The sequence below is a fragment of the Mus musculus genome, chromosome 6 (assembly GCF_000001635.26).
Source record: "Mus musculus strain C57BL/6J chromosome 6, GRCm38.p6 C57BL/6J".
Lineage (NCBI taxonomy): Eukaryota > Metazoa > Chordata > Mammalia > Rodentia > Muridae > Mus > Mus musculus.
Window position 1 is genome coordinate 126,507,071 of NC_000072.6, and position 8,412 is coordinate 126,515,482.

General features: G+C 46.2%; 1 long non-coding RNA gene across 3 annotated transcripts in view; it reads right to left on the reverse strand.

The window, feature by feature from the left end:
* The window catches only part of Gm38899, a 28,606-nt gene extending 20,802 nt beyond the window's left edge, over window positions 1-7,804 (reverse strand). For all 3 annotated transcript variants that reach the window (XR_869437.2, XR_869438.2, XR_869436.2), the window contains exon 1: window positions 7,688-7,804. This is a non-coding gene — a long non-coding RNA (predicted gene, 38899). The remainder of the gene's footprint in view (window positions 1-7,687) is intronic.
* Window positions 7,805-8,412: the final 608 nt, after the last annotated feature.

An 8,412-nucleotide genomic window follows, 5' to 3' on the forward strand; every position in this document is an offset into this window, starting at 1 on the left:
CAGCTCCAAATCATTGCGTGCATCACAGTGAAACACTGGGCGCTGCTGCAGACTGACTTACAGTGCTTCCCCTTGCTCCTAAAATTATATTCTAATGAAGGTATCCACCAAAACAGTGGTTCTCAGCTAGCGAGTAGCAGAACCATCTGGATTTTTTTTTTTTTTACTTTATTTTATGGGGGAGGGTATTTTGCCTGCCTACATGTCTGGGTACTACATGCCTGGTGCCATAAAAGGGGATCCGATCCCCAAATATTGGAGTTAGAGACAGTTGTGAGCTGCCATGTGGGTGCTAGGAATTGAACCTGGATCCTCTGAAAGAGCAGCTAGTGCTCTTGACTGCTGAGCCATCTTTCCAGCCTTGTGGAAAGTTGACATATATTTGGTGGATCCATCTTTGGAGCTTCCCATTATGCAGGTCTGGGTGGGGGCTTACAACAGCCAGCCTACCCTGTAGTCTCCCCTCCCCTAGCCTGAAACCTGCTTGCTCAGGGATGGAGCTTCCTGCTCATTCGTTCTGCCACGCCCACTGCTGGAACCTGCAGCTTTGCTGTTCTGAAGCCATCGTGCTCACCCTGCTACTGGACTCCGAGATTATTTGGCGGGAATTGGGTCCCCTCCCCCTTCCTTCATAACTGAGTGTCGCAACAGTAAAAATTAAGCTTTAATCAGAGTGACTTTTGACTTGGCTTCGTTCTTTCTCTCCCCCCCCCTCTAGTTCCTCTCTTGCAGCCCGAGTTGCCATCTCAGTTGAACCGTTCGTTGCGAGCTGATGGCCGGCCACAACACTACCCTTCTTGTAAAACACCCCCTTTCTCTCTCTCTCCCTCTCCCTCTTACCCCCACCCCCACCTCTCACGAATAGACACACATGCACACTTTTATGACAAAGTTAGACTAGGTTTTTTATGTAGCTCAAATAGACCCTGAATTTGAGGTCCTCTGCCTTCCCAGTGTGTGTGTGTGTGTGTGTGTGTGTGTGTGATTGTGAATCTCTAATCCCCAGACAATGCTGCTGCTGCCGCCACTGTGCCATTGCTGTCCTCTTTGAGAAGAGCCAGGTTAAACAGTACTTTGCAAACTTTGATGGGCATAAAAACTGTTGTTTTTTTACAGAGCAGATCCTGATTCAGTGGGTCTGAGCTACAGCCTGACATCTGTAAATTTTAGCAATATCCCAAGTAATCATAATATTGTCATTTTCAACTGTCAAGTCTTAAGAAGCTATGTGAGTATACCTTGCTACTTAGGTGTGTATATTTTTGTAGAAAAAGATAAAATAGCAACTATGGACACTTACTTTTTGAATTTGTTTAATGCAGTTCTAGAGAGCAAACCCAAGGTCTTGCTCATGCTAGGCAAAGGCTCTAGAGATATGCAATAGCCCCAACCCAGCTATGACTCTAAAAATGGCTGTGACCACCTTTATCACTGGTAGTTATAGTTAATTATCTAGGAAAGCCAGCACTGGGCCTACGGTATCCCTTCAGGAAGCCAAGGGATGCTACTATAGAGTGACCTAAGAGCTGGCTGATAGTGTAAGAAGAGACTGACATTGAGACCACAGGATGGTCTGGGGTCAATCCAAACATGTCCAGGCATACCTAAGTATGGGATCCATGGAGAATGTCCCGTACTGGCACCAGCTTAGAACACGGTTCTAAAATTGGCCTTTCTTCTCTTGGGAAAGTCAGATTCTTTTCCCAACGGCTAGTCCAAGGAAGACTGGGGGAGAGGGAGGGAGACAAATCTTTCCATGGGCCATTACCTTCTGTGATGGATGACGTTCCCCTTGGGACTTCATTTCAAGCCAGAGTTCTAGTCTTGGCTGGAGCCCAGGCTGTCTGGAGCCTGCACAGTGTGTCAGATAGGGAGGGCACCGGGAACCAACCCTTCTGCTATGTCCCCAGAACCAAGTCTGTATTTCTAATTATAATCCTCTCTTACTCTCAGGTTGTGCGTCCACTTCTCAGAGAGCTTCCTTCCTTCATCCTCTCCATGTGCATATATTTACTGGGTTGTGCAATGTGCACAGAACCTCCCTGACCCCAATGAAGGAGCTGAGAAACACAAAGATATAGTGAACACTTGGTCATAGGGAAGCAGCCAGTAAATGGCCACCCTGGTATTCCTATTTCCTACAGTGCTATTTCCTAACGAAGTATTTCTAAATAGGAAGGCTCCCTGGGAATGCCTTTCCTAGCTCCCAAAGGAGTATCTGAGGTCCTAGGACACAAATACTTGTAGTGCTGGCATCTAGATTGCAATGCAAGGTTCAGCTCATCAGATCATAAGCAGGGATTCACATAGCAACTTCCTCCATCTTCTCTTAGGTCCCAATAAGAGCAAACAGATCCAGAGAGTTTGGAGGTCCAAAAAAAGAAGCATATTAAGGGCCATAACAGCTGAGGAACCCAAACATATTTACAGGGAAAACCCTGGGACTACTAAAAGCAACCTGGTTCTTGGCACCACCCTGAGGAAGAAACAGCCACCAACAACACCAAGTAGGAGTTGAGGTCTGCTGTGGGTTCACACCGCTGTGGGTCTTTCATCCAGCTTTCCCACTGTTCTGAAGAGTGGACCGCTGGCACACTAAACTTGGGTCCCCTCTGCCACCTTACAGCACAGACACAGGTCAATCAAATGTAAGTCCTGAGATTGTAACTATCTACACAAGACTTGAGCATGTTAGGATGAAAGGAACCTTCGCGTTTCTGTCACAGATTTTCACTGTTGGAGTCCTCAGCCTGTATGCCATTCTCCATCAAAGCTATGACTGTCCCCAGGCTGGGTCTTGCTTACTTACTATATTTTCTCAACTTGTCTATATTGAACACTTGCTCTCTGCATCTTTATTAAGTACACACTTCGGAAAACACAGGAATGGAGGACTCTGGACTTGCAAATACTAGTGAAAACACCCACCCCATCCACCCCAGGAAGACTTCTCCTTCACCCACAGTCCTCTGACAGCAACCAGACTCAGATGAAAGGTGTTCAGAGTCACACCAGCTCAAGTGTGGGAGTCGGGGAAACTCCTGATGGGTGTGGTTTAAGGCTTCCTGGAGAAAGTAGATTGACCCCTGCTACAGAGCAACCTAACCCAAGGAGTTTATGGCTACCCCCATCTTAAAGAGAATGTCTTTATCACCTGGAAAAAAAAGGTTTGTATCTTTCACTGAGGGACCCTCAAATCCCTCTGTCCTATTGGGAAGCACAAGAGAACCATATAGATGTCCCGAGACACTGATCTATGCCTGAAGGAGGACCCAGATATTACTAACTAACTTCAGTTTGCCTGGTGGCTTGTTCTGAAGAGTCTTCTGCAATCACTGTTATGTTCCAGAAACAACAAGTCTGACTGATTGTCATCCTTTGATAAGAGTCAACACTGTCACAAAGCAGCTGCATGATCAGTCCCAGGACAGTAATCGGCCAGACCAAATCCTGCCCATGATTGCATGGCTCTGCAGACTCATAGTTCCCCAATTCTGCTCTTTCCTTGTGAGGTCTCAATGTTCTTATGAGCTTCTGGAACATGGGGCTGGGGGTGCGGGTCCTCTTGTCCTTTGTGAATGTGTCCATACCAAATAAATTCCCCAAATGTTCTTAGTACCCTGTGTCTCCTATTAGGTTGGTTGGGGCCAGTGGCAGAGCCTGGTTCACTGGAAGCCCCTGAGCCTGGTTTCTGATTACTTTATATACCCTTATAATCGAAGGCAATGAGGGGATCACATGGCATGCTCTAGAAGGTTCTCCAGATATCAAGCTATGGCAAGACTTTTCCAGAAGTTGAGGGGAAGTGTCACCTACTGCTTTCCAGGAGAACTTCATGACATTGATGTGGGAGCTACTTAAAATCTTAGCAATGATGGCATTGCTTTATAGCTTACCATGCCCTTAAGCCAACATAGACTCATTAGGCTCCCAAAAAGCATGGGATGGAAGCTCACAGTTGCCATCAGTTTTGGGGGCGTGGGGGTGGAAGAACTGGAGTAGGTAGGCTCTCAGGTAGTCTAGGCTGGCCTCAGACTCACTAGGTAGATGAAGATGGCTTTCAACTTCTTATCCTCCTGCCTCTGCCTCCCAGAACCTGGGAGTACAAGTGTATAGCACAACATCTAGTTGTATGCAGTGCTGGGGATGGAACCCAGGGCCTCAAGCTAAATAAACACACTACTGACTGAGCTACATCTTCAGGCCACTTCACCTCTTTCTGTAGGACATAAGATATAGGGATGTTAAAGAGCTTATAGTCAGTTATCTGCTAAGCTGGGGCCACAATTCCAGTCCTCTGATTGAAAGTCTAGTAGGACAAGACCATCTCAATTGTACCACCCTTTCTTGACCTCCTAGTCTGCTCCAGGTAATGATAAATGCACAACCTCTAAGAAGTATGTAGCACAAATTCCACGGGTTAGTTAGGCTCCATAATGGAGGTCAATAGACTTTCTCAAGCAGGCAGACTGTTCTCCACAAACATTGACAGCAGAGATCTCTGAAGAAGGTCCTGACTCACCAATCTCTTTAACTCTCAGAACCATTTTTCAGTACTGTGCAAGAAGGTAAAGAATATGGGGTGTTCTAGAGAAAACACAAACAAATCTAGACAGACAATGTGGCACTGAGTTGTATTTTTGCAGTTAGCCTGAAAGGTCTTAAAAGGAATGTCGTGACAATGAACAGTGGTCCCACTATGTTAAAATAAGACATCCTGAATGTGTGTCTCACTATGTGCAGTGCCCTCAGCAACCACATTCCTGAGGACCAACCTAATTTGAAACTCAGCCACACCCCCCCTTTACGATTTCAGATTCCTCTGCCAGTCATGTCCGCTGATTATCCTCTGCTCCAACTATTGACATTGGCCAAAGTCCCGGCAAGCCCTTTATCCCTCGGTAAAACATGTGTTTTCTGAGTGATGTGTCCTCTGGGTATTTTTGGTTCAACTAAGCCCTTTGTGTGGCATCTGTTGCTCTCTTAAACTCTCTCCAAATAAGAAACATAGCTGCTTTTGGGATGGTAAGGTTGCCACCTGAGTTCAGAGAATGAAAAGGTGACTGGATTCACATTTGGACTGTCTTGGTGTCAGGAAACATATCCTGAGACCCTTAAGCATTTGGGGTATTGAAGAATTACTGCCTGGGGCAAACCCAGGTCACCCCACCAGCTTCTGCTTCAGCCCCCTCTACCCTGCTGCAGTTCATAGCACTGAGTAACCAGTTCATCACTGGGCCTTTGGTGATTCTACTCACCCTTGCCCCTGCCTGTTCCCTTCCCACCTCTATGGAACCAGTGCTGGAGCTCATTGGAAATTGCAATGGGCAGAGGAGATGAACATAGAGTGGGTATCCAGCTGCCCTGCTCCACAGGTAATCTTGGCTCAAAGAAAAAGAAGCATGGTAGCGGCAATCTGAGTTGCTTTTTGTTTATTGCTTTTGCTGTTGCTTTTGTTATGTATGTATGCATGCATGCATGTATGTATGTATATATGTATGAGTGTGCATGAGTGTGTGTGTATGTATGTATGTATGTATGTATGCATGTGTGTATATGTATATGTGTGTATGTATGTGTGTGTATGTATGTATGTATGTATGCATGTGTGTATATGTATATGTGTGTGTATGTATGTGTGTGTATATATGTATGTGTGAGTGTGTATTAGTATGTATGTATGTGTGTATATGTGTGTATATGTGTGTATGTGTGTATGTATGTATGTATGCATGTGTGTATATATATATATGTGTGTGTGTGTATGTGTGTGTGTATATATGTATGTGTGAGTGTGTATGAGTATGTATGTATGTATGTATATGTGTGTATGTGTGTATGTATGTATGTATGCATGCATGTATGTATGTGTGTGTGTGTGTGTATGAATGTATGTATGTATGTATGTATGTATGTATGTATGTATGTATATTATGAGATAGGGTAAGTTGACCCAGAACTTTCGATCCTCTCCAGTGCTAAGACTGGAGTCATGCACCACCTCGGCCTGCAGACCCCATTTTTAAAGGTGGTTGAGATAATCCTTCCATGGGAATCAAAGAGCCTTCTGTGGGCCTTACCTTTCTCATTCCCCAAATGAAGCCCTCAGAAGTACTCTACGCACTGTGCATACGTGAGGGAGGAAGGCAAGATGATTCAAACGCCCACTTCCACCCTGACCCTGTCCACAAGGGATGCTACCTAGGAAAGTGAATGTCCTGCCAGGCTCTCTGAAGACAACCCCATCAAGGGTGCTTCCCCAACAGTAGTCCCTCTAGGAACTGCTGCCACCTGCTGGAAAGTAGGCAGCTTTCTTTCTGTCCTCCTGTCCCTAGACTCATAGAAAGGAAGGAAGGGCATCTTACCATGGCTCCCATGTGGCCCTCAGATGTCTTATGATCCTGTAGAACTACCATGACTTACTGTCACCCCTTTAGGAAAACTAGGGCTACCCTGTCAGGCCTTGCATCTTGCATATCCAGCCACTCTCAGGTCAGTCTCTGCCTTATCCTCTTTCCCTCTTCTCCTCTTTCTCCCTCTATTCCCTGACCTCCAACTCCTCTGCCTTCTCTTTCTAAGTCCATCTTCCTTTCACCCTCCCTTTCCTCTTTCCTCTTTCCTTTCCGTCCCCTTCCTCATCTGGGTGATCACCCATGCTAAGCCTGCACACCTCTGACAGTAGAAGCCCACAGTATCTGTCTGCCCAATCATAAGATACATGATGGCAGCAGTCCCCTTTCTAAGTGGGTCACCGCTGCCAGAACACCTCAATGTCCTATCTCTGATGCCTCCTCAGGCAAGTGCAGCCTGTCTTTCTCCAGCTCTTTCTCTCTCTGCTCCAATGAGCAGCCCAGGGCCAATCGGAACAGGCTGGCATGCAAAGTTGTGACTGGGCTAGGAGCAGACAGAGATGACATGAGGCAGAACAAAGACCGGGTTACTGGAATCAGAGGAAAGAGATCAGGGTTAGACTCTGAACCCAGAGGTGACCTCACCTTCACCCCTATCTCTGTGATATTGGTGTAAGACACAGAAAACATAACTTGCATCTCAAGGAGTTAATACATAACTTATTCTGAGCCAGCTGGAATAGATATGATAGGGAACATGGACATGGGTGAAGTGACTACAGTTCTAGCCAAGCCTTGTCCTCTATGAGTGAGTAGCTATAGGTGGACCACCCCCCCCCAAAAAAAAACCAGCATTGCCAGCCTGTGAGGATGTTTCATATTGAAACTATAACTTGGTAGTTAATAATTCATAGAAACTTTCTCCGCTGAAACAAGGAAAGGCACAAGGAGGAAGCCTTATAATTTTAAAATATGCGTATCTACTGGATAAGTAAAAGGGAGTGTTGTGTCAAACAGTAGCCATTAGACTCGATGTCTATTAGCAATACCATATACACAGGCAATCTTAGGCATTCAGTAAATGCATGATAAAGTCTGAACTCTTTATCCCCAGGGGCTCTAAGAATACAAATAACCACATCTCTAGCCTACTGGCTCTAGCATCACCCAGCCCTTGACCTCTTGCCATAAATAAGCCCCCTCTCACTTGTAGGAAGAAAGATTCTCCTCAGGAGGAGGGTAGCTGGAATTTCCCTGAGACCCACCTCCTCCGTCACACCTCCATCCCCCTGAGATACAGCTTCCAAAAACAGAAAATGGGTGGCCAGAAAACTCACACTGCACGTCAGCAAGGAGATGAAGGATGCCACCACCACCACCTTTCCTCCTCACCCCTGCCCCCGTCGGCTGATGTCTGAGCATCACCGCCGAGACAGCTGCCTCTTGAGAACCATTACCCCACACCTGCCTCCTCACTGCCTGAGTGGCTCTGCCTCCTCAGCTGCCTCCCTGGAGACACGCAGAGTGGATGCATAGCAACCAGAGTGATAAAGAGGAGGAGCGAGCTGCCTGACAGCAGACTGCTTCACTGTGCCCCCTGTCTCCCTGCGATAAGACCCTTCCACGCTCTTTGGGAAGCGGGAACTTAGACTCACTGAGCTAAACTCACTGAGCTAAACTCACTGAAAGTCACAGAAGGAGAATGGAAGCCCAGAATGTCCTCCTTGTAAAGTGGTGGAATGTCGTCCTCAGTGATGACGACGACCTGCAGGATTGACGTTTCATCTTTGGAAAACCTTGTCGATTTTGAGTTTTTGAACACATTTTATTCTCATATCATCTTTATTTACTGAGAAGGCTGTGTTCCATATTTTATACAAAGAAAACTGAAGCTAGATTCAAAGTTCAATTTATTTCAGACGAATGCACACACACACACACACACACACACACACACACACACACAGAGAGAGCTTCTTGCCTTCCAGCCCCAACATGGTGGCTTTCTCTGGGGTTTCAAACTGGAGTCTCAAAACAGGTTCCTTTTTCTCACCTGCTTTCT